Here is a 25,707-nt window from a genome sequence, read left to right on the forward strand (position 1 = left end):
TAGGTGGATGGATTTACATCTGGGTTCTCAATTCTGTTCCACTGGTCATTGTATCTGTCATTGTACCAGTACCAGGTTGTTTTGACTACCATAGCTGTATAGCAGGTTCTAAGGTAAGATAGTGTGAGTCTTCCTACTTTCTTCTTTTTCTTCAATAGTGCTTTACTTATCCGGGGTCTCTTCCCTTTCCATATAAAGTTAATGATTGTTTTTTTCCATCTCTTTAAAAAATACTGTTGGTATTTGGCTCATGATTGTATTGTATTTGCCAACTGCTTTGTGTAGAATTGTCATTTTCACAATATTGAGTCTACCTATCCATGAGCATGGTATGTTTTTCCATTTACGTAGATCTCTTTTGGTTTCTTGCAGTAGTGTTATTAGTTTTCTTTGTATAGGTCTTTTACATCCCTGGTTAGATTTATTCCTAAGTATTTTTTTTTTTAGGGGCTATTATAAATGGTATTGTTTTCCTGATTTCCTTTTCATCTTTCTCTTTATTGGTGTATAGGAAGCCAACCGATTTTTGTATGTTTATCTTGTATCCTGCTACTCTGCTGAATCTTTCTATTAGTTCCAGCAGTTTTCTTGTGGAGTCTTTTCGGTTTTCTATGTATAGTATCACATCATCCACAAATAGGGACAGTTTAACTTCTTCATTACTAATTTGGATGCCCTTTATTTCTTTTTCTTGCCTTATTGCTCTAGCTAGGACTTCCCACACAATGTTAAATAGGAGTGGTGATAAAGAGCATCTTTGTCTTCTTTCTCTTCTCAAGGAAAATGTTTTCAGCCTCTCTCCATTAAGAATGATACCAGCTGTTGGTTTTGCATAGATTCCTTTTATTATATTGAGAAATTTCCCTTCTATACCTATTTTATTGAGAGTTTTTATCAGGAATGGGTGTTGGACTTTGTCGAATGCCTTTTCTGCATCAGTTGAGATGATCATGTGATTCTTTTCTTTCCTTTTATTTATGTGGTGGATTACGTTGATTGATTTTGTAATGTTGAACCACCCTTGCATAACTGGTATGAATCCTACTTGGTTGTGGTGTATTTTTTTTTTTATATGATGCTGAATTCTACTGGCTAGAATTTTGTTGAGAATTTTTGCATCCATATTCATGAGAGATATTGGTCTATAATTTTGTTTTTTTGTGGTATCTCTGCCTGGTTTTGGTATCAGGGTTATGCTGGCTTCACAGAATGAATTCGGAAGTGTCACTTCCTTTTCTATGTTCTGAAATAGTCTGAGTAGTACTGGTACAAGCTCTTCTCTGAATGTTTGGTAGAATTCTCCAGTGAAGCCATCTGGGACAGGGCTTTTTTTTTTGCTGGAAGTTTTTTTATTACCTTTTCAATCTCTTCTCTTGTTATGGGTCTGTTCAGATTTTCAACATCACTTTGTTTTAGTTTGGGTAGGTAGTGTATTTCTGGAAATTTTCCATTTCCTCTAAGTTTTCAAATTTGTTGGAGTATAGTTTTTCATAATACTCTGTTATGATCATTTTTATTTCAGTCAGATCTGTTGTAATGTCCCCCATTTCATTTCTTATTTGGGTTATTTGTGTCCTCTCCTGTTTTTCTTTTGTCAGTCTGGACAGTGGTCTGTCAATTTTGTTAATCCTTTCCAAGAACCAACTTTTGGTTTTGTTGATTCTTTCTATTGTTTTTCTATTCTCTATTTCATTTATGTCTGCTCTGATCTTTATTATTTCCTTTGTTCTAGTGGCTGTGGCCTTTTTTGCTGTTCTCTTTCTATTTGTTTGAGTTGTATAGTTAATGTTTTGATTTTGTCCTTTCTTTTCTGATGTGTGCATCTATTGCTATAAATTGTCCTCTGAGGAATGCCTTTGCTTCATCCCAAAGGTTTTGGTATGATGTGTTTTCATTCTTGTTTGAGTCTAGGAATTTTTTGCAGTCATCTCTGATTTCTTCTATTACCCAGTGGTTTTTAAGCACGGTGTTATTCAGTTTCCATGTAATTGATTTTTTTGCTTTGCTCTTCCTGTTGTGAATTTCCACCTTGATAGCACTGTGATCAGAGAAGATACTTTGTATTATCTCAATGTATCAGATTTTGTTGAGGGTTGCTCTGTGGCCTAAGATGTGGTCTATTCTGGAGAACGTTCCATGTGTGTTGGAAAAGAGTGTGTAATTTGCAGCTGTTGGGCGGAGTGTTCTATATATGTCTATGAGGTCAAGTTGGCTGATTGTGACTTTTAGGTCTTCTGTATCTTTGCTGAGTTTCTTTCTAGATGTTCTGTCCTTTACCAAGAGTGGTGTGTTGAAGTTTCCGACTATTATTGTGGAACTGTCAATTTCTCTTTTCAGTCCTGTTAGAGTTTGTTTTATGTATTTTGGAGCTCCATCATCAGATGTGTAGATGTTTATTATGGTTATGACTTCATGATGGATCATCCCTTGAATCATTATATAGTGCCCTTCTTTGTTTTTTATGGTGGATTTTGTTTTAAAGTCTGTTTTATCTGAGATTAGTATTGCCACTCTGCTCTTTTTGGTGCCTGTTTGCTTGATACATTTTTTTCCATCCTTTGATTTTTGATAAATTTATGTTCTTTCTAAACTGTGTCTCTTATAGACAGCATATTGATAGATCCTGTTTTTTAATCCATTCTGTCACTCTCTGTCTCTTTATGGGTGCATTTAGGCCGTTTACATTAAGTGTAATTGTTGATAGGTGTGAGTTTACTGCTATTATTTTGTAGTGCTTTTTTTTTTTTTTTTTTGTGGTGCTGACGTTTTCTTTGTTCCTCTTACTCTCCTGTGCTGAATTCCTTTCGTTTGTGGATTTTTTTTTCATTTCTTTTGTTTTTGTAGATTTTGTTTTTACTGAGACTTTAAGTTTTTCTTCTTTATTTTGATGAGTAGGTTTGTTAACTTTCTTTGTGGTTACCTTGAAATTTACCTGTATCTTCCTAGGTCTGAACCAGTCTATTATTACTTGGTATAGTCTTGCCTTCCTCTCCATTAGAAGGTTCTATACCTATACTATTTATTCCCTATTTTATTGTTCTCGTGTTGTTATTTACAGATTAACTTCCCTGGTTCCCTGTTATAATGCTTTTAGTTTTGGATATTCCTTGAAAGTTTATTTCCTAGGTTGGTATCTGGCTTGTACAATCTTGCATCCTAGATTCAGGCTGTGGTTTGATGTTGTTTTTGTTGTCAGACCGAAGGACTCTCTAATATTTCTTGTAAGTTTTGTTTGGTTTTTACTTATTCCCTTAATTTCTGTTTATCTGGAAATTCCTAATTTCATCATCATGTTTGAACTAGAGTTTTGCAGGATATATTATTCTTGGCTGGCAATTTTTTTCTTTCAAGATTTTATATACGTCATCTCATTGCCTTCTTGCCTGCATAGTTTCTGCTGAATAATCCAAGCTTAGTCTTATTGTTTCTCCTCTGTATGTGAATTTTTTTCTCAAGCTCCTCTCAGGATTCTTTGTCTTTGATTTTAGCGAGTGTGATTATCATATGCCTTGGTGATTTTCTTTTGGGGTCTATCCTATATGGGGATTGTTAAGGTTCTTGGATGGTGAGCTTTTCATCTTTCGTGATATTGGGCAAGTTTTCTGTCAGCAGTTCTTCAATGATCCTTTCTGTGTTTTCTGTTTTCTCCTGTCTCTGGAGCTCTGATCACTCGCAAATTTTTGCTTTTGATTGTATCCCACATAATTCTCAGTTTCTTCATTTTCCTTTGTTCTTTTTTCTGATTTTTCCTCAGAGTTGTATCCAAGTGTTTGTCTTCAATTTCACTGATCCTGTCTTCCATTGTTTCAAACCCGCTCCTCAGCCCTTCTATGACACTGTCCATTTCTGAAATCTTGTTGTTTATCTTTTGAATTTCTAACTGTTGTTTCTTTATGATTTCTAGTTGTGAATTTATTTTAGCATTTTTTCCTGTATTATTTTCCTGAATTCTTCCATTTTTTTGTCTGTATTTTCCATGAACTTGTCTGCCTTTTCCAGGAATTTGTCTATTTTTTCCTCATTTGTGTCTGCTTTTTGCTTCAACTCCTGGATAGCTCTGAATATTAGAGATCTGAATTCCCTATTAGGTATTTCTAGTGCCTTTTCTTCTACTGGGAAGTCATCTGGTGTTTTATTTTGGATGCCCACTGGAACCATCCTTTTTTTTTTTTAATATGTTTTGATATTGTCTGCTGTCTTTGGGACACTCAGTAGTTATTTTCTTCTTTTGTTGACTGTAGGTTTGTTTCATCCTGCTTTTTTGTTTTATTTGGTTATGTCTGAGCAGGAAGGCTGTGCGTTCTTTGTTGTTTGCTTGTCTGTGATCATCATTCTTTTCACTTTCTTGTCCAATGGGCAGGGCTAGTTGCTCAGCTATGGTTCAGCAGGGCAGGTCCAGCTGAAGGGGAGGAGCTGGGATGGGTTGTTTGTAGCACATACTAGAGCTAACAGAGTAGGCTGGAAATCAGTGCAGGGCAGGTTCCAGTAGGCCGTGCCTGTGCTGCTTGGGGGTGTGATGTTCAGGCCATGGTGCAGGTAGGCAAGAAGGAGAGGAGATGATGTGATGTGTGGAGCTAAGATGGGTATAGGAAAGAGGAGAGAGAAATAGAAGCCGAAAATAAACAAACAAAAATAGTGCTAAGGGAGCTTGCCATTGGGTGGAGAGATGAGAAACTAAGAAATGGAGAAAAATAAAAAAAAGAGAAAAAGAAAAAATAAATACAAATTAGAAAATTAAAAAAAAGCTCCCAGGGATCCCACCGGTGCAGCTGCGAAGACCGGGGAAGTGGCTCCCAGGCTGCTAAGTACAGCCTGGTTAGAAGGGGTACAGATGTCACACAGCGCCAGGTATTCAGGAGACAGGAAGAGAAGTATAGCGAGATGAGAAATTGAGAAATGAACACAAAAGGAAAAAAGAGCGAAATATAAAAAAAAAAAAGAAGAAAAAAGAAATGCCCCCAGGGATCCCAACACATGCCTGCACAGACCAGGGAAGTAGCTTCCAAGCCACACAGTACAGCCTGGCTAGAAGGGGCTTCAAAGCTGAGAAAAGAAAAAGAAAACTAACAAACAAACAAAACAGAACAGATCAAAAGGAACAAACAAAAAAAACCTCAGGGATCCCACCAGCATGGCAGTGCGGGCCAGGAAGCAGTTCCACAGTAGAGAGGTGTTTCACAGCCTTTCAAGAAGAAGTTAAGATGGCACATGGAGCCAGGTGTTTGAGAGAAAGGACGGGGAGGTGGTGAAAGGTATGGAAGAAACCAAAAGAAGTGGAAAACAACAACAACAAACAAATGCACTCAGGGAGCTAGCCAGTGTGAGTGTGGCAAATCCAAGTGGCACAGGGCTGAAGTCGGTGCCTCCTGGCCAAGAGACTGTGGCCACAGGAAGCACAGGAGGCTGAGCAGGGGTGAAGAAGGGTGGGGTGTGGGAAAGCGTATACTGCTGGTTACAAGTTGTTCTGTCTCCTGCTGGGAGCTCCTTGAAGCTGCTTTCCCATACTCCCTGTCCGCTGATCTCTGATGTGGGCAGGGGGAATCCAAGCGGCAGGGACCCCGCACTTTCCGTCTGGCTGAGCTACAGCAGCCAGCTATGAAGCAGCAGAGGTCGAGCAGGCAGAAGGATAGGGGGTGGGAAGGCATATAATGCTGGTTACCAGGTACTCTGTCTCCTGCTGGGAGCTCCGTGAAGCTGCTTTCCCATACTCTTGGTCCACCCATCTCTGACAGGAGTCCAAGATGGTGAATCTGTGCTGCATTGACTGATAGGGGACCTCCACAGATATCTCTCCTCGCTCTCTGTTCTCTGTCAGTTTATTCAATTCAGTGCTTGGCTGAGCTCTTTATCTTTTCATTTGATGCTTACAGTTCCAGGATTGACATTTGTCTCTGTTTTACTTAGTTTTTCGGGTCTTTGCTTTGGAGGGATGGTGTGGTGCTTCTGTCTATAGCGCCATGTTGACTCCACCTCTTCCTCTGCTATTTTTTTATTAGGTTATTTGTCTTTTTGTTGTTAAGTTGTCAAAGTTTTGTATCTATATTGGTTCATTCCCACCAGTAATGAGTAAGGAGCCCAATTTTCCTACATCCTCACCAACATTTGGAAATGACTTCTGCATTCTGGTTCACTAATTGTTTCTCTCTCTTCCTACTAGTAAAACCCATTGCCATTGGGTCGACATTGACTCAGCGACCCTACAGGACTGAGTAGAACTGCCCCATAGAGTTTCCAAGGCTGTAATCTTTACGGAAGAAGATTGCCACATCTTTCTCACATGGAGCAGCTGGTGGGTTCAAACCTCCAACCTTTCAGTCAGCAGTCGAACATTTAACCACTGTGCCACCAGGGCTCCTCCCACTATTAGAAGTGATTAATTATGCAAAGAGGTTTAAGTGCTAAATATAATACAATTAAAGAGATTCAAATTCACTCAACCTTGTTCTGGACATAAACCACCAATCAAAAATTTAAAACTATGTTCTTCAACTTACCAGGAAAATAGTGGAAAAAACGTATCTGACAGCTCCACTAGCTGCACACTTATGTATAACACAGTAGCATATAATTTCCAACATAAAATTTCCATTTTCTGGCTAAGAACTATTACTTTTTTTCCAAAAGTAATTAATTTCTTTTTCTGAGTAATACATACTTATTTTAGAAATGCACCGTATTGTTGTAAGACATGTTTATTGTAGTATTCTGCATAATACAAGCTTATTGTAGAAAATAAAGGATAAAAAACAGAATCACCCATAATCCAACCATTCTGAAATAATCATTGCTATTGTTTTGGTACATTTCCTTGAAGACACTTTCTATACATATTATCACAAAACTGAAAAAATTAAGTTGATATCCTACTTTATATTTCAATATCCTGATTTTTTTTTCTTTGCACTTATTTCATAAGTGGAGATTTCTCATGGCATTAAATATTCACTATGGATATACAACAGTGGCTTTAACGTTTGTTATTTTTGGAGTTTCATCATCATTAATAATGTTGCATCCTTGACCGTGAATTTCTTTCCTCATAACTGGTAATTTCCTTAGATGAGATCTCTCTACATTTAAGACTTCAAAACATTACTTTCTTTTACCTCTTCTCGTTTCCTACATTTCTAACACCAGCTCTGATAGTAGTTTTCTTTCCCAGATCATTTTTCATCCCAGGTAATTTTTAGTGCTTCACAAGTTATAAGATGTCAGGTGCAGATGCTATGCAGTCTTATAATTTGTAGTTTATCAAAATCTCAAATTAATATGCATCCTTGATCACTGGGTCAAAACTGTGCATATTACGTCCACAGATGCAAGTAACCAAGTGTGCGTGAAACAAATAGTCAGTGTACAGAGTGGGAAAGTAAATCTCAGCTCTGCCATCATAAGTCAGGCTGGGATAATGAGCACAGATAAAGGCATGTGCGAAATGTATGTATGCTGCTGTTGTTAGTTGTCACCGAGTCAATTCCAACTCATGGTGACCCCATGTATGTCAGAATAGAACTGCTCCACAGGATTTTCAATGGCTGACTTTCTGAGGCACCTCTGGGTGGGGTTGAACTGCCAACCTTTCAGCCAGTAGTTGAGCAATTAACTATATGTGCCACCCGGCTGCCTTGCAAACTTTATAGGAAACAGTATTTCTCCCAAAGTCAGAGTACAGATGGAAAGTGTCATAACAACCCCCTTTTGAGAGACTGCTGCTTTCGTATTTCACTGAGAAGCCTCGTTCTCAACAATCACAGATTGTCAGAAACTTTACTGTCTGGAATCATAGCAGGAGGAATGGAACATCCCAATGCTGACACAGAAAAGCAGCTTTGATTTCCAACCCCGGTACAGCTTCAGGTAAGGGAATTTCTGGACATAATATCCTGCATCCATCTTAACTTTGTAGGTTCGAAGGAAACAGGGGCTTGGGTCCGTGTCACAGTCCAGACCTATACACCCAGGTCTGCTTTGCTCTGAACTTATCAAAATACTGCTCCATTTAACTTTCACCTAAATGCCACTGTTCTCCAAAATGCTAGACTAGACCAATGTCTTCCTTTGTTTGATGAAACATGGTACGAGTCCTCTAATGTGCAGTCTCCCTCACTGCAATGACCCAATACACATGACCTTGTTGGACTATAAGTTTGGCCCTGCTGATCTTTGGGTGATTGGTCTATGACAAGAAACCTATTGCCACTGAGTTGATTCTGACTCACAGTGACCCTACAGGACAGAACAGAACTTCCCCACAGGGTTTCCAAGGAGTGGCTAGTGGATCTGAACTGCAGACCTTTTGGTTAGCAGCCGCGGCTCTTAACCACTGCCTAAATTTCAAATTAGAACATATCAAAATTGTGCATGTTAAGTTCATGAATACAAGGACTATAACATATGTGAAAAATAATGTATGTGTCATTGTATGGAGAAACTTTAAATTTCAAACTAGAATATATTAAATATATTACTTATACCAAAACCAAACCTACTGCCATTGAGTCGATTCTGACTCACAGCAACCTTACAGGACAGAGTAGAATTGTCCCATAGGGTTTCCAAGGCTGTAAATCTTTATAGAAGCAGACTGCCACATATTTCTCCCATGCATCAGCTGGTGGGTTCGAACCACTGACCTTTCGGGTAGCAGCCAAGTGCTTTAACCACTGTACCACCAGGTCTCATATTACTTATAAAACCTATGAAAAGCAAAACAAAAATTTCCTTGTCTTGTAGTCTTGTCTAGAGAGACATGAGGCTCTGCTGAGGTACCTTAGGGACCTCTAGGAGTGGAAAGGAATTTACGTAGGTGAATTCTGAGCCCCGAAGCTTCTATTCAGCTAGAGTAGGTCTGCTTTATTGGCTTTATATATCTGTGTTTCATGACAATTTTCAATCGAAAAGAGGGTTCTACCACTGTAAGAGAGGAAGAAGAAGAGAAAGAACGAGAAGAAAAAGTTAAAAACCACTAGAGGAGAAGACAGTCTGAAGACCTATAAGACGATTCATAGAAGTCCAGAAGGTTTTCTCATAATTCTTCAAGCATTTTTACTCCAACTTTGTAAGTTTAACCCTGCTGTTCATTTGATCAGTGCGCCTCAGACTCTCTGTGGTGAAGGATCTCCCTTTGTTTTTCTAGTTTCCAATCCTCTTCATGAACTGATATTTTTGTAAAATATGATAAAAAAGAATTTCAAGAAAAGTGAAATTACAAGAAGTTATATATAAAATGCAATCCCCAACTTTCTATTATTAGGTTCAACAGATACAAAATTACTCTGTCAAATTGTTTTAAGTTTTTAAATGCTTACTTCCAACTTCTGCCCTTACCTTATTGTGGACCTGTAACAAATAGTTCACACACTAGCACTGGTTAATGGATCACACTCTGAATTTACATTTATGTGTATAGCTCAAACTGTGTTTCTTTCCTTAAATGTCAACAAATGAATGCTACACATAATCCTATAACTGAACAAGACAGAGATAATCTGGTCCAACTTCCTCCCATTTCTCAATGGGTCAAAAAATATATAGTTCTTACCCTCTAGTAGACTGTAGTATAAGGCTTAAAATTAAGTCTCAACATTATGTGCTGCCTTGACATCTGATAAAATCAGGAGGGCCTTAAATGGCTTCCCACAGTTTCCCTCACTACTCTGTTCCCACAGATAAAGTCCTCTAGTCAAACAACTCTCTTTATCAAAGGGACCAGATGCAATTCCTGCTTATTTTGAGTAGCCGTTTCAGTTTTCTGCCAGTCCACGGAATTGTTCAAACAAGACAATCACATTCTCCTGCAAGAACCAGGGGTCACCTCACCCTCTTGTTACTACAAAGCCTGCCTCCCACAGTCCTTGGTTGCTGTGTTCCTCAGTGCAGCGTCCTCCTTCCCCAGGTTTTAGTATATGTGACCAATAAACTGCTGTCTATCTCATCGTCCAGTGCTGTGTCCTGTGTTTGGCTATCCTCATTACCCTAGGATGGGAATCCCTTCCTCAACAATGGGATAGATAGGAGGTGATTAAAATGTAGACTATAGTTTAAATACAAAACAGAAGAAATTCTTAGTAGGACAAATCCTTTAGCTCTTTGTCTCCTTTAAGATCTAGAACATGCAGCTACCTTTAGTATCCATTTATTGGGTGCCGACTGTGTGACAGACACTTGGGCTACATCAGTGAGTAAAGAAGACAAAAATTAGAGCTGACATTGGGGTGGCAGAAATGGAAGGAGGCAAGAAATAAGCAAAAAACATAAAAGATAGGTAAACTGTTCCTTACAATAAAATGTAATAATATAATATATAATTATATATTATAATAAAAGGCTTTGGGGAAGAAACAGAACAGGATAAGAAGGATCATGAGTATCGACAGCATTTTTAAATAGGGTAATCAGAGCAGAACTCACTGAGAAAGTAACACTGGAGCAAGATCTGAAGGAAGTGAGGAATTGAGTCATATCCACACCTGGGGAAGAGCATTTCAGGCAAAGAGAATATAGTCTTTGCAATGACCCTAAGGCAGGAATGTGTCAAGTCTCTTCAAAGAACAGCAAGAGGCACATAGCTGGAGTGGAGTGAGGAAGAGGGAGATAAGGAGATGAGAGGTCATGGGGAGAGGTTTGAAATTGGAGTTGGACTGTGTAGGTCCTTGTAAGTCACTGTCATGCCTTTGAATTTTACTCTGAAGGAAATGGGGAGTGACTGGGTCATTCCACTTGTAGAAATGAAATAATTTCACTGAAATTTTAAAAGGGTATCTCTGGCTGCCATGTGGAGAACAGACAGTAGGCAGACAAACAGTAGAAGGAGAAGGACCAATCGGGAGGCAACTATAGTCATCCACACAAGCATTGATGGTGCTCAGACCTCCTGGGTCATAGCACAAAAGTGGTGGTAAGTGCTGGGATTCTAGACATTCTGTTGATGGAACAAAAAGGATTTTCTGACAGCTTAGATGTGGGGTATGAGAGAAAGAAAAAGCATGACTTCTGTGGGACAAAGAACTTCCTTTGGCCTTTATCTCTAGTTTCCTGAAAATAACCCTTGAAATTTACCAGCAATGGAGGTGGCTTTATGTGTAAATGAGGCTGGAGCCCTAACGACCTCACTCAAGAAGGGAGGAGAGCATGATGCAGTCAATCATGTATATTCAGTGAGTCATGCATATGCACTGAGGCCCCAATGACTAAGGGACCCTGGACTGGACCGTGGAGCTCTCTCTTTGGTGATTCCTATGTTGGTGAGAACATTCATGCATAGAAGAAGGTGGCACGTCCTTGGGGACAGCAGAAGCCTCGTGCCAGGGCCTCTCCCAGACGTTGGCTGATGCATCTCTTTGCTTGTATTTTATCTGGTTAGAATAAATGGGTAACTGTAAGTACAGGTAATAGTCTCTGTGGATTTTGTGAGCCATTACATCCTCTCCTCACTTATCAACATGGTTAGGTTTCAAAGACCAGGTCATTATGTGAAACTGGTGTTATGCAAAAATGGACGATGACCACATCAGATCACAAAATGGAGGATGACTACATCATTACATAATTGCCAAATTATACCATTACATAACTGCCAAAACATTGAGAATCATGGCCCAGCCAAGCTGACACACAACTTTAACCATCAAAGCCAGCATTACTCTCCCCTTGCACCTTGGTATTTGTTAACAGTACGTAGTTAATTCACAAAATAGTTGGATAGTAAATTTTTTACTATTGTTTTAAATGCAAAATATCAGATAACAAAATAGTTGATAAGTGAGGAGAAAGTGTATAGAGAATTAATGAACCCGTATCAGAAATGAGTCTCTGACTTAAATCGGGGTGGCTAATTCAGAGAAAGGCTGTGCAGTTGATTTGTGTGGACCCAGCTCTGGGTGGCTGGGTGATAGGGAAGGGCAGCACAGACAGTCAATGAAGAAAAACAGAGTTCTTCTAGCTTGTGACCCAGTCCCAGGGGGCTAGAGAGAGACAGAGAGAGAGAGAAAGAGAAGTGGTATTTTACAAAAGCAAAAACATCCTATGAGAAGCACTCCCTGAAGTGCAGGAAGTTGTGCAGAATCCTGAGCCTACGGCTGCTACCCAATGACCTGGCCCTGGGTAGAACCATTTATTCCTACAGAGCCACTGGCACAGACTAGTGGTTCTTAACCAAGAGAACACATCAAAATAACCTGAAGAGCTTTATAACAGGACGACTGCTATCTCCCTTCTAGAGATTCTGATGCAGTGGGTCTAGCACAAGGTTGGGCATGTGATTCCACCTGGTACTCTTGGCGGAGACCTCCAGCTCTCTCCCCACCAGGCTGTGGCTGTACATGAAGTCATGAGCCATTTCCTTCCCTGCATCTTTCTCTGACCTGACTGCCTTCCCTCAGGCCTAGGTCATCTGGGGTTTTCCCCAGTGGATGCCTGATGTCTATTTCTTTCTTATAAAAGTGAGCACCAAAGTAATAATTTCAAATAATTTTCTTCCTTTTAAAGTGTATTTCTCATTGTCACTATTTCTCCTTTATGCTTAACATAGGAGGGGGTGGCTGTGGGTGATATCTTAGACGTTTACTTTCTTCTGTAAAATGTAGGGGGAGCTTGAATCCAACTGTTGATCTTCAGGCTCTAGGTGGTTGGGCCCTTGCCCCCAATCAGACACTGAAAGTCCATATTAATTGGCCTTGTACACATGGTGGTGGGCAGAACAATGTCTCCCTAGTATGTCCACACCCTAACCTCAGACACTGTGAATATGTTGCCGTACATGCACGGCTAAGGACTTTGCAGATGTGATGAAGTTAGGATCTTGAGACAGGGAGATTATCCTGGATCATCCGGATGAGCCCCATGTAATCACAAGGGTCCTAATAAGGGAAAGAGGGAGGCGGGAGGGTCAGAGTCAGCGACAAGAAGTGATGATGGAAGCCGAGGTCAGCAGAGGGACATGGGCCACAGCCAGGGAATGGGGGGTCACCTCTAGAAGCTGGAAAAGCAAGGACATTGATTCTCCCCTGGAGCCTCCAGAAGAATGCAGCCCTGCTGACCCATTTTAGACTCTGACTTCCAGAACTGTAAAATAATAAATGCATGTTGTATTAAGCTACTACATTTGTTGTAATTTGTTATGGTAGCACTAGAAAACTCCCACGGAGTAGCTGGTGACCTTTCAGTTATCAGCCGAGTACTTTAACCACTGTGCTGCCAAGGATCCTTTCGTTGGAGATAGGCCTACTAGAAATGTTAACTAGCTCCCTCCTTTCTTTTCAAGTCATTATTAAAATCCATGGGAATACAAACTCAAACGTATTGCATTTTATAAATTACGAAGTGTTTTTACAGAATCCTCATGAATCATTCCAGTTGGACAAATCGCCTGAGATCACAGTCAGCGAGGGCCACCATCCCCTGGCTCCTAGGCCCTGAAGCACCTCCTACCACACATAAGCCATCACGGTGAGTTAACAATCTGCTCCACTTAGGCCAGGACAATCTGTGTAGTTTCCAAATAAATTCACGGGACCAGCTGGTTAGCTTAACTTGAATTCCTGGCTCCAAGCTGTACACCCCTAACCTCAGTGAGCTGCCCTGTAAATTAGAATCCCTGGATGGTGGGTGTATAGGAGAGGTACTGTTGGGTAGTGGTGATGAGTATGTGCCTTTGGAGGCAGCAGACCTGAGTTCAAATTCCAGCTCTGCCAACCACTCTGTGTGACCTTGTATACATTATCCAATTACTCGAAGTTTCTTTGTCAATCAAACTAGTATATTTCCTAATCATAGCCACTAACATTTAATGATCACTTATTCTAAGAGCTTTCCTTATATTATCTCCTCTAATCCTCATAACAATTCTTTGAAAAAGATACAGTTACTGTCATGGATTGAATTGTGTCCCCCAAAACTTGGCTAGGCCATGATTCCCAGTATTATGTGACTGTCCACCATTTTGTCATCTGATGTGGTTTTCCTGTGTTGTAAATTCTACTTCTCTGATGTTAATGAGGCAGGATTAAGGTAGTTATGTTAATAAGGCAGGACTCAATCTACAAGATTGTGTTTTAAGTTAGTCTCTTTCGAGATATAAAAGAGAAGCTGGCAGACAGACAGCAGGACCTCATACCACCAAGAAAGCAGTGCCAGGAGCAGAGTGCGGTCCTTTGGACTTGGGGTTTCTGTGCTCAGCAGCTCCTAGACCAGGGGAAGATTGATGACAAGGCTCTTCCCACAGAACCAACACAGAGAGAGAAAGCCTACCCCTAGAGCTGGCACCCTGAATTTGGACTTTTAGCCTCCTAAACTGTGAGAGAATAAATTTCTCTTTGTTAAAGCCATCCACTTGTGGTATTTCTGTTACAGTAGCACTAGATGACTAAGACAGTTACCATCCCATTTTCTAGATGAGGAAAGTGAGGCACAGGGCATTAACAGTTAACTTGCTCAAGTAAGCGGTGGTGCTAGGATGTGAATCTAAGTAGTCTGGCTCCCGACCCTCCACTTTTAACCTCTATTCCACAACGCCTCCCTCAGAAGGTGGTGGTGAGCTTGTAAAGGTTCTCTTTGGAGCTTTGGATTCAGTAGATTTGAAGTAGGGCCTAGGAATCAGATTTTTAAGAAGTATACTATAATCCTGTGATCAGGAATCTTTGGGAAACACTATGTTGGAAAGAATGTAAATATGTATACATACATACATATATATGTGTGTATATATGTGTGTGCACGTGTGTGTGTGTGTGTGTGTGTGTGTGTGTGTGTATACACGGATGACCTACCATTAAAAGAAGATTTTTATCCTCATGCCAGAGGCAATGTAAGTATTCAGAAGACTCCAGAGCTATTCACTCTTTTTGCTGGGTGTGTTCTTTCTGGCTGGTTCCTGCTGAAGGAGGTTCCCTGCCCTGAGGCCCATTCTCCTGAGAATTTACCCTGCCAACTCTGGAATGAGAACTGGACTGGAATGAATACAGTCTGGGTTTGAGTCCTGATTCTCTTACTTCCTTTCTAGGTACATAACCTTGGGCAAGTTACTTTACATCTCTGAGCTTCAAGTTTTTCATCTATGAAATGGAGATAAGAGATGGCTCCCAGAGTTGGAAGGATGAGCAATCTGGGGTACATAAGACAGCTTTGTTCATCTTTATTGAAAGGTCCCTGGCTGGCACAAGTGGTTTGCATTCGACTACTAACCTAAAGGTTGGTGGTTCGAACCCAACCAGCAGCAGTCTGGGAGAAAGACCCGGCAATCTGCTTCTGTAAAGATTACAGCCAAGGAAACTCTATTGAGTAGTTCTACTCTGTAACATAAGGGGTTGCCATGAGTCGTAACTGAAAGCTTGATGACAGGTTAGGTTACTATTCTTTATTAATTGTAGAGTGCTAAAGAAAGGTAGGGATTTTTTTTGGCGGGGGGGGGGCGCTTGTCTGAGGAAATTTTTATTTTTATTGTGGTAAAAATATATATAATAAACATTTGTCATTTCAACTTTTTTTTTGAGAATCTGATGGAATTTATGCATCTTCTCCCCAGGGAAAGACACATTTTCAATTACAATACACATATACAATTTACATACAAGTTCAAGAGATTGCTGAAACCCCTATTGCTCATCCATGGTTTTGGATCCTGGGTTAAGAATATATACTCTAGCATGTAACCTTTATGTGATTTTCTGTTAGGATGTCGGAAAAATATTTCCTTTCACTTGTTTATTGGTCACTTTAAAAAAAGAATAGACTTCCTATAATTTTATGTTTCAGAATTCATTCCCAAACGAGGAGAGAGTTACATAGAACAGTATCTGCCCACAAACAGGATATATTATCGTAGGCCCCTTAGGATTCCATCACATTCCCTTCTTACATTTTTCACTGGCTGACCATTACTCTATATATCTGTACCAGAGTTTCATCTAAATGTGCCTGCACTGGTACAGAATCTGGATTTTTCTGCTACATGCTCTGCATAGCTTTCTGACACTTTCAACTAGCAGAGCTGTGAAAACGTATAGTTCACTTTATATACAGCATTCTCTTTCCTGAAAGCTAATCCTATTTATGTACCCACTTATGATGATTTAAGGTGAGCAGCCTACACCTCACATGTTGAAAAGGAAGCATCACCAGTTTCTCTTCCTCTTGCCCAGTGAGGGTCCTCCCCACCCCTATAGAAGCAGGAAGTATTAGTGAAGAAATATAACGAAACACGGGAGAAGAGATCTTTCAAAAACACTCTCAAAAAGCAAAATTCACAAGAGAGTTTCATGACAGCCTAGTTTCCTAATTATTAAAGACACTGGTTTATCAGAAAGGGGAAATAAGGAACAGGAATAGCTACTTTGGGGCAAGTAGACCAGCTGTTTCCAGAAGCGTAACAAGTGTTTCGTTTACTGTGCTTTCCAATTTAAATCCATGTCTTATCACTGCTAGAAATTCTTCCTGCTTTATCCAGGGAAATTTTGACTCCCAGTAGTCATTTTTCGCAGAAACATGACTTCTCACTTTTTTCTTTACTTCCAGGAGTGTCTTTAGTTTATATTTAGGCTGCTAGAAAAATGTTTTTTTGAAACAAAAAGCATCTTAAAATTGATTACTAAATGAAACCATAACTCCTTAGCAGTTTGTTACAAAAGTGCTTCCTGACATGGCTTCAAACTCTTTTTCTACTCATATTATCTAGTATCACTACCTGACAGCAGAACCTGCCTCTGGAACCAAGGAAGTAGAGGAATCCCAAAACATTAATAATACTTTTCATTGCCATGAACTGAGCTAAGTAAGCACATTACATACATTATTTCAATTGATCTCAAATCAATCTGATGAAAAAAGTATTATTAAATGGATGATGAAACTGAAGCACAGAGAAATTAAGTCATTTTATAAGGGCCATTCGGCCAGAAATTAGTGGAGCCAAGATTTTACCCTTTCATTCGTCATTTCAACATTTTTATGTGTATAATTCAGTGACATTAATTATGTTCACCATGCTGTGCAACCATCGCCACTATGTTTTCAAATTTTTTCATCAACAGAAACTCAGTGCCCCGTAAGCCGTAACTCCCCATCTCCCCTCCACTCATCCCTGGTAGCCCTAATAAGCTTTGGTGTCTATGCACTTGGGCAGGAATCCTTTTTAACAAGCCATCCTCCATGATTGAAAGCCCCTGCTAGTCCTCCTTGGCTGAAGTCCTGCCCACAAATGCAGTTGTTGTTAGTGATGGGCTGGGAGGTAGAGGGAAATGGAGAGCTGGGCTGCCTGGGCTTCCCAAAGAAGACAATCAGAAATGTCTAAGAAAAAGATTTTTTTCTCCAAAAATAAACTATATTTCAAACTTTTAGCTACATGCCAAGAAGATGCTTAACTGCCAGAAAAAAGGATTTTCCAAAATTTCACAGAAAACAGATTAGGAGGGAATGGGCTTTATCAGGGAATTAGTAACAACAACCTTTAACCCTGACTAAAATTAACAATAACTAAGTTGTTAAACCAGAAATTTGGTGTTGGGTAAAAAATACTGTATTTGAAAGAGTTAAGAAAGGATCTACTTGCCCAGTTTGTTGAGGTAGGGGCAGGCAGGTATGAAACAACTTGTCAATGTCACTGCTGTACACTGGGTGGTGCAAAAGGTTAAGCATTCAACTACTAACTGAAAAGTTGGCAGTTCAAACCCACCCAGAGGCTCCTTGGAAGAAAGGTCTGGCGATCTGCTTCCGAAAGGTCACAGCCACTGAAAACCTTATGGAGCAGTTCTACTCTGACTCGTATGGAGTTGTCATGAGTCAGAGTTGACTTGAGGGCAACTGGTTTTGTTTTGTTTTTGTTTTCGGGGTGTGTGTGGGGTACCATTATGTCCCAGGCACTGGGTTTTTCATGCATTAGCTCATTAACTCCTCTAACAGCCTTCCAGGCTATTTCCCTCTGTTTTGGAGAGCTACTCAGAGAAATTCAATACCATGCCCAAAGTGACCCAGCAGGGAAGTAGCCATTCTGTCTGACTTTCGATTCTGGCTGACTTTCGACCATGCCTCTGACCCGCTGGAGGCCAGAGATGCTCTGTCTGCAAAGGATAATCACATTAAATCAAGGAGGCTAAGAAACCAATTTACTAATTTCTGTTAATGTTTAGGCTAATCATTCCCACACAGCATTCCTTTCTTGTGGGTGTGGCTACATAGGAGGTCAAATTATAGATCAGAAAGTTGAATGCAGGCAAGGAGTTAGACTGTTTCAAAGGGCATTTCCACTCAGCAATGGCTTTCTGCTGCATGTTCTCTGTTTCAGGCTGTTATGGTTAATTTTACGTGTCAACTTCCCTAGGTTATGGTTCCCAGTTGTTTGGCCAAACACTAGTCTTGCTGCTGTTCCATAATGTAATCTAACGTAAACTGTAATGTAATTACCTACCATCATGTAATCTAATATAACAGAATCAGTCAATCAGCTGAGAACGGAGTTTCCCTACTGTGTGTTCTGACTCCAGAATATAAATAGACATTTTGGCAGAGCTTAACTCTATGCTCTACCCTTTGCCTGACCTGTGGCTCTTGGGAGGCAAGCTTGCAGGAGTCTTAAGCCTGCTGCCTGACCAACGGATTTTTGGACTTGCCACAACCCCATTGCTGTCGAGTTGATTCTGACTCATAGTGACCCTGTAGGACAGAGTAGAAAGGTCCCGCAGGGTTCCCAAGGCTGAAAATCTTTATAGAAGCAGACTGCCACATCTTTCTCCAGAGGAGCGGTTGGTAGGCTCAAACTGCCAGTCTTTTGGTTAGCAGCCAGGCGTTTAACCACTGTTATCACCAGTGCTCCTTGGACTTGCGAGTCCTCCACAATCTCATGAGCCTGTCCCTTGAAGTAAATCAATCTCAATCTCTCTATCTATGTGTGTATGTTGTTGTTAGTTGCCATCGAGTCCATTCCAACTCATGGCAACCCCACGTGTGTCAGAATAGAACTATGCCCCATATGGTTTTCAAGGCTGTGATCTTTTGGAAGCAGATCACCAAGCCTGTCTTCTGAGGCACCTCTGGATGGGTTTGAACCAACAATCTTTTGGTTAGTAGTCAAGCACTTAACGTTTGTGCCACCCAGACATATGTATATGTATATATCACTGTCTCTCTTTCTCTAGAGAACCCTAAGACACAGGGATAGCTCTGTGTGAAGACCTGGGGCCTGTCTAGAATCAGGAAGACATGGAGAATTTATTGTCTTCTGCTTTTCTCCCCCACCTCCCCCAATACAGATCTCACCCTCCTGTTAAGTTTAAAACCCCCATGTGACAAGACAATCATTGCTCATATTCTAGTCCTCAAGATGAACTGTGGGCTTAGGTTTCTTAAGCAACATTCTAAGGGTGGGTAAAGGTCTTAGCTGTTTTCAAAAAAACAAAACAAAAAAACCTATTGATTTCCACTTTAGATGGTGGCATCAGTCTGTAAAAGTGATAACAGACTAACAAACTGTAACATTTTGGATGTATTCAGTTGACTATATTACCACCCACTTAAAAGAATCAACTGACAGATTATACATACCAAAAGCTATGGAAATACCTTACAAATTAAGTACTTAACTTGAAAAACTTAGTAACTTTGGACTTTGTATCAGTAAGAGTAGGTTTGACACATATTCTAACTTAATGGTTTTTCACTTTCTAAGACAACAATCATCCACCTTTTTTTTTTTTTAATGATTTACTGCAACTGATTTCTTACCTTTAACCTCAAGTGAAAGGTTAGTCTCAGTCATGATTATACCCCAACTAAATGCATCTCACTAGTGCTTGCATAGCAGGGTGTATTTTATTCTAAGGCATCAGAAAGCAAAGAAGTTAGATGGTGGGTCAGTTTTAGCGATCGTTGCTTCCTTTCCATTCTACTCCACTTGCCCTGGCTGTCCCCTCAGCTTTCTTTGCAGCAATCGAGGAGGGGCAAGGGATGTTCCCTCCCAGTTGATACCTTCCTATACACATCCCCACGGAATTTCACAAAACTTTCACAGAATATTCAGAGCATTCTAAACATTTCGTTGTTGTTAGGTGCCATCAAGTCAATTCCGACTCACAGTGACCCCATATGACAGAGCAGAACTCTCCCAAGGGGTTTTTTGGCTATAATCTTTATGGAAGCAGACCACCAGGTCTTTCTCCAGTGGAGTCACTGAGTGGGTTCGAACTGCCAACCTTTAGGTTAGCAGCTGAGCACTTAACCATTGCGCCAACAGGGCTCCTTCTAAACATTTTACTGACCCTGAATTATAGAGGTTGCCGCTCTGACAACTGCAATGATGCATATTGTCCCCTTTGGAAGATTCCTAAGACCCAAAAGCCTGTGCACTCAATCTAATTCTTGAATACATATTTAGAGCAATTTTACATTAGAGGTGGGTGGGAATTGACAAATCCCCCTCTCCAAACACGATCATTTTTGCAAGCGAGGAGACACCTGCAGTCCTGAGTGGAGAAAGGACCCGTTTGAGGTTCCAGAACTTCGTAGAGCCTCCACTCATCCTCCCAAACATTTCTCACTCATCTTACATATTTTGTATATCGAATCTTCTTCCAGCACCACAAAAGCTGCAAAGCCCCTTACTACCTATATAACCTCCTGCACCTATTACATTGCCTAAATACGAAAGAAACTCAGTAAACTGTGAATGGACAAAGGAAGATAAAATCCAGAGGCACTCAAGTCAAAATGCAGAAGACAAAGCAGGATAGGAGATAAGGACTGTGAGAAAAGTACAAACAAAATGCCATGGGGCTCAGAAGGCAGTTGACCATGGAGTGGTTGAGTATATTGGCTCTGAAGTTAAGCAGAGCTAGACTTTTTCATTCAGGCATTCAACAACATCTATTGAGGGCCTATTTTGTACAGGCAATTGCTAGGTGCAGGGAACAGACAGGTGAACGAGACAAACATAGTCCCCCACTCACATGAAGAGAATAAAAGAAACAAATAAACACAGTTAATTTCAACTAGAGACAAATGTTATTGAGGAAAAAATACAGAGTGAGCCCTGGGTGGTGCAAACAGTTAACGCACTAGACTGTTATCTGAAAGGCACCCAGAGGCACCTTGGAAGAAAGGCCTGGCAATCTAGCCATTGAACATCCAATGGGGCACAGTTCTATTCTGACACACATGGGGTTGCCATGAGTCTGAACTGGAATCAAAGGCAATTGGTTTTGATTAATGTTTAACAAAGTATGTGTGCATGAGGGTGGCAATTTTAGACAGCCTAGCCAAAGGAGGACCTCTTTGACGAGGTAACATGTAAGCTGAGACTCAGATGACCTTGCTCTAAGGATGGCCAGCTGTGTGACTTGGGCAACTTACTCAACCTCTGTGAGCCTCAGCTTTGTCATCTGGAGTATGGGGATAACATTAAGTACCTGGCAGGACTGAAGAATGTAAAAGTAAATGGACCTACATTGCCTGGCACACACTTGGTAGGTACAGTGGTTATCATTCAGGGAAAGTTAGAGACCTGAGACACATAGGAAAGATCATGAGGACAGCAAGGAAACGCAAGGCCTTATGCTTACTACTATTCCAAGAATCTACTTACCTATCTCTTCCCTATCAGATTGCAAGTTCTAGGGAAGGGGCTGGGACGTCTTCTCTCTGACTTCCAGCTCAGCTCGAGTTAAGGAGCTTGAGGCTCCTGAGGGTCGGGTACCACCTGGTCACACTCAGCAATCGCTCGCGCTGTGTGCACGGTCGCCCGTCCCCGCGGCAGCCATCTTGGGTGTCCTCTCCGCGGCGTTTCGACACGCTGCCCCCGCGGACAGCACGGCAGAGCGCGCGGGGGCGTGGATAGATTGAACGTCCCTCCCCTCGAACGAGAGACCCGCTCCACCGTGGGGGCGCAGAGGGAACGGGGTCCTCAGGGTGCTGGCGATAGGGAGCTGTCAGGCAGCCGGATGGCAGGGGTCCCTGAGGTGTAGAGACCCCGGGTCCAGGAAGCCCCCGGCACCGCGGAGGGCTTGCGACCTCTGAGCCCGGGGGTCTCCTGGCAGCCGGCCAGTGGGCACGCGCCCCTCGCCCGAGCCTGCGCGCCCCGCGCCTCCACGAGGCTCCCCGCGTGTTCCCAAACCCGCCTGGCCGGCCCTCCACCCGCCACTCACTGCTTCCTTGGGCCGCCGCCAGCGTACTCCCAGGTCCGGCTCAGCGCTGCCTCCGCCGCCACCGGAAACGCTTCTCCCGCCACAGCGGCTCCGCGATGCCGCCACCCCTAGCGCGTCCCCGCGTGCGCGCGCCCCGGCCCCGGAACCGAGGGGCCCGGCTGCGCCCCGCCTGCGGATGCCGCGAACCCGCCCTTCAGGTCTCTGTACAGTCACCTAGTCCTACCCCCGGTCGAGGCAGCATCCCCTAGGGCCCACGCTGTTGCTTCAGACTCCTCACCAGGCTCTGCGTCTCCTTCCGCAGCTCCCCAAGTTCATCCTCACAGTCATGTGGCTCTCTGTTCAGGCTAATACCATTGGTTTAGATTTTGGTTTCCCCAATGGACTACCCCTTACTGAATAATTTCTTTATTCAGAGCCTTGCATGGAGTCAGCATTCATTCAGTCATTTATTCACTTAAACCAGTGTTTCCCAGAGTGTGGAAATTGGCACCACAGATGCTGCAAGATGATTTTAGGGGGCAAATGACACCCTCTGATATATGTCTTTAAAACAGCCACGCTGGCTGCTGTGTGGAGAATAGACTGTAGGAGCGAGTAGGAGGATGCAGGGAGAAGTCAGTAGTGAGCTACTGCGGTCAACCAGTGGGGAGATGACAGTGGCTTGGACCAGGCTGGCAACACTAGAGGTGGTAAGAGGTATTGAATCTGGGCATATTTTGAAGACAGATTAAATCTAAGAAATGGTGAAATACATCATGTTCATGTATAGGAAGATTCCATTGTAAAAGACACAAATCCTTCCCTAATTAACCTATGAATGTAATGGAGCTCAAAACAAAATTCTCACAGCACTGGTTTGGTGCTAGAATTCTCGCCTTCCGTGCAACAGACCCAGGTTTCATTCCTGGCCAATGCACCTCCTGCACTGCCACCACCCCTCTGACAGTGGAAGCTTGGATGTTGCCGTGATGCTGAACAGGTTTTAGCAGAGCTTCCAGACTAAGACAGACTAGGAAGAAAGGCCTGGTGATCTACTTGTGAAAAATCAGCCATTGAAAACCCTATGGATCATAATAGTCTGGTCCATAAAGATAGTGCAGGAACACGCAGCATTTCTTTCCATTGTGCATGCGGTCGCCATGAGTCAGGGACAGCTAGATGGCTGCTAACAACAACAACAAGTGTTTATGAGAGTGTGTATGTAACTTGACAAGCTGACTATAAAATGTATATGGAAAAATAGCCAGAAATAGTTAAAATGATTTTGAAGAAAAAGAGCAAGATGGAGTGATTCATCCTACAGGTACAAAACTTGTTATAAAGAAATGGTAAATAAGAGAAGTAGTGTGTTTGCTCAGGGGTAAACAAAGGGCCTAATGGAACCACATAGAGATACCGAATGTGGACCTCTGCATATACAGAAACCTGGTATGGGCTGGCATCACAGATCAAGGGACAAAGGTTAGATATTCATTAATCAATACTGGGACAATAGATCCCTACCTTACACCATACACAAAACTCAACTCCAGGTGGATTAAAGACTGAAATGTAGGGGGAAAAATCTTCCCAGTTTTTAGCACACAATATAGGAGGATACGTTTATGACGTTGGGATAGAGCAGGCATTCTTAAATAAACACAAAAATTACAAAATATAAAGGAAAGATAAGTTAGACGTCATTAAATCTCAAACCTCATACTCATCAATGGCGCCCTCATAAAAATGATAGTTCACAGACTGGGAGAAAATGTTTTCAACACACTTACCTGGTAAAGGATACGTATCTGGAAAATATTTTTAAAGTTTACAAATTAATAAGAAAGAGAAACAACCCAATAGAAAGATATAGAAAGAAAAGACAGGTAATTCACAGAAAGCAGTCCAGAAACACGAGAAAAGACAGTCAACCCGGCTAGTAACTTTGGCTCTCAGCACAGGTTTCACAGATAGTTTTTGGGTAGTACTCCTCATCCTCAGAATTCCTATGAATGTTTAACCAATTTTTGCTCTTTACCATGCCCTGTGCCAAGTGCTGGGTTCAAAAAGATTAAAAACAAAAAAGTTACTGCCTTCAAAGAGCTTATGGGCAAGAGGAGATAGATATGTAGACATGTAAACAAGTAATTACAATGTATAATTACAATTCAATAAAAAAAATTGCAACAGTATAATGTGGGATATATAACTAAGTGCTAAGAGAGTAGCTCTACCTTGTGAATGGGGATGCAAGGTAGGTATACCAGATATAAGGTGTATCAGTTATCTGCTGCCACAATAATGACACATCATAAAAAACCATCAAACCACAGGGGCATGCAACAACAGATGTTTATTTTTGCTTATGAGTCTGTAGGTTGGCTGGGCTTTTTGCTGATCTGAGCTGGGCTCTGCAGCGCTTACTCATGTATCCGTGGTCAGCCCTGGTCTGGAGGTGGCTTGGCTAATCTTGGTTGGGCTGTCTCAGGTATCTGCGGCTCAGCCAGGACAACTGGACTGGCTTGGCTCTGCTCCATGTCTCACTCCTCTATCAAGCTAGTTCCAGTATGTTCAAGTGCAAAGGCAGAAGAAATGAAGAGAGGGAAGGAAATAGGGAAGCAGGGATGGAGAGAGGGAGGAAGGAAGGGAGGAAGAAAGAGAGAGAGAGAAGTTTGGAACTGGCACACCTTTTCTTCTGCAGCATGCTATTGGCCAAAGCAAGTCACAAGACCAGTCCAGATTCAGGGAGTGGAGAGACAGACTACCCTCTTGATGCAAAGGGACATTGTAAATGGGTGTGCGTATATGGAGAGGTGGAGAATTGAGATTATTTCAAAGATTCTGTCCCATGTGGTTTTTTGCATGCCCAGCATCCCAATTCCTTTGAGAAGCTACCCCTCCCTCACTTCATTTGATCTGCTCAGATGATCAGTCATGGGACTTTATCTTCCCATACCTGCCACAGTTGTGATACCATGACCCAAGCTGGGCCAAACAGAATCCTGCCCCGAGTTTATAGATAGACACTGGGGGAGAGAAGTCCTTTTGTGTTTTGTTTTGTTTCCACTGCAGTTGCAAAGCTGGGAGAATGGGGAGCAGTGGTTGTCAGGGCTGTCCTTTCTGCCAGTCTGCAAAAGTGAAACAGAGCTGAAAGATGTAAGAGATTCAGAGTTCAGATAATGTCATTTCAGCCCCTGGGTTCAGCCAAGCCTGAAGCTGGACCTACCACCTAGCTCTCTAGTTATAGAAGCCAATAACCCCCACCCCAATACACACACACTTAAAAAAACTTAAGTTCTTTTGATTTGGACACTGTGGTTGCAGAGAAGACAATATTTGAGCTGAGTGCAACTGAATTTGAAAAAGTGGGAAAAGGAGGTGGGCAAAGGAAGAGGAAATGAGACCAGAAATTGGAAATAGAAAGCAGGTGTCTACATTATGTTTCCAACATCATTTTAAATAAAGATATTCCAGAAGCAGCTTCCCTGAAGCTAAAATACTGTTTTTCAGCTTTGTTGATAACAAAGTCTAGTGTTTGGGAATTCTTACTAGGCTTGCATCAACCAAGGTTGCAAAACCTTTGCATTTTATGGACTTTGAACCA

The 25,707-nt window shown here is 41.6% G+C and overlaps 1 protein-coding gene across 3 annotated transcripts in view; it reads right to left on the reverse strand.

Moving 5' to 3' along the window:
• Positions 1-22,268, reverse strand: part of SFXN1 (sideroflexin 1) — a 63,064-nt gene extending 40,796 nt beyond the window's left edge. Inside the window, exons 1-2 of one of the 3 annotated variants that reach the window (XM_023726493.1) lie at positions 22,125-22,140; positions 21,566-21,905 (exon numbers count right to left, since the gene is read on the reverse strand). The gene's annotated coding sequence lies outside the window, so the exon portion shown is untranslated. Of the gene's footprint in view, positions 1-21,565; positions 21,929-22,124 lie in introns of those variants that run through there. The other 2 variants (XM_023726494.1, XM_004371178.2) reach the window with 2 other exon arrangements.
• Between the last annotated feature and the right edge of the window lie 3,439 nt (positions 22,269-25,707).

The sequence above is a fragment of the Trichechus manatus genome, unplaced genomic scaffold (genome assembly GCF_000243295.1).
Source record: "Trichechus manatus latirostris isolate Lorelei unplaced genomic scaffold, TriManLat1.0 scaffold00011, whole genome shotgun sequence".
Classification (NCBI taxonomy): Eukaryota; Metazoa; Chordata; class Mammalia; order Sirenia; family Trichechidae; genus Trichechus; species Trichechus manatus.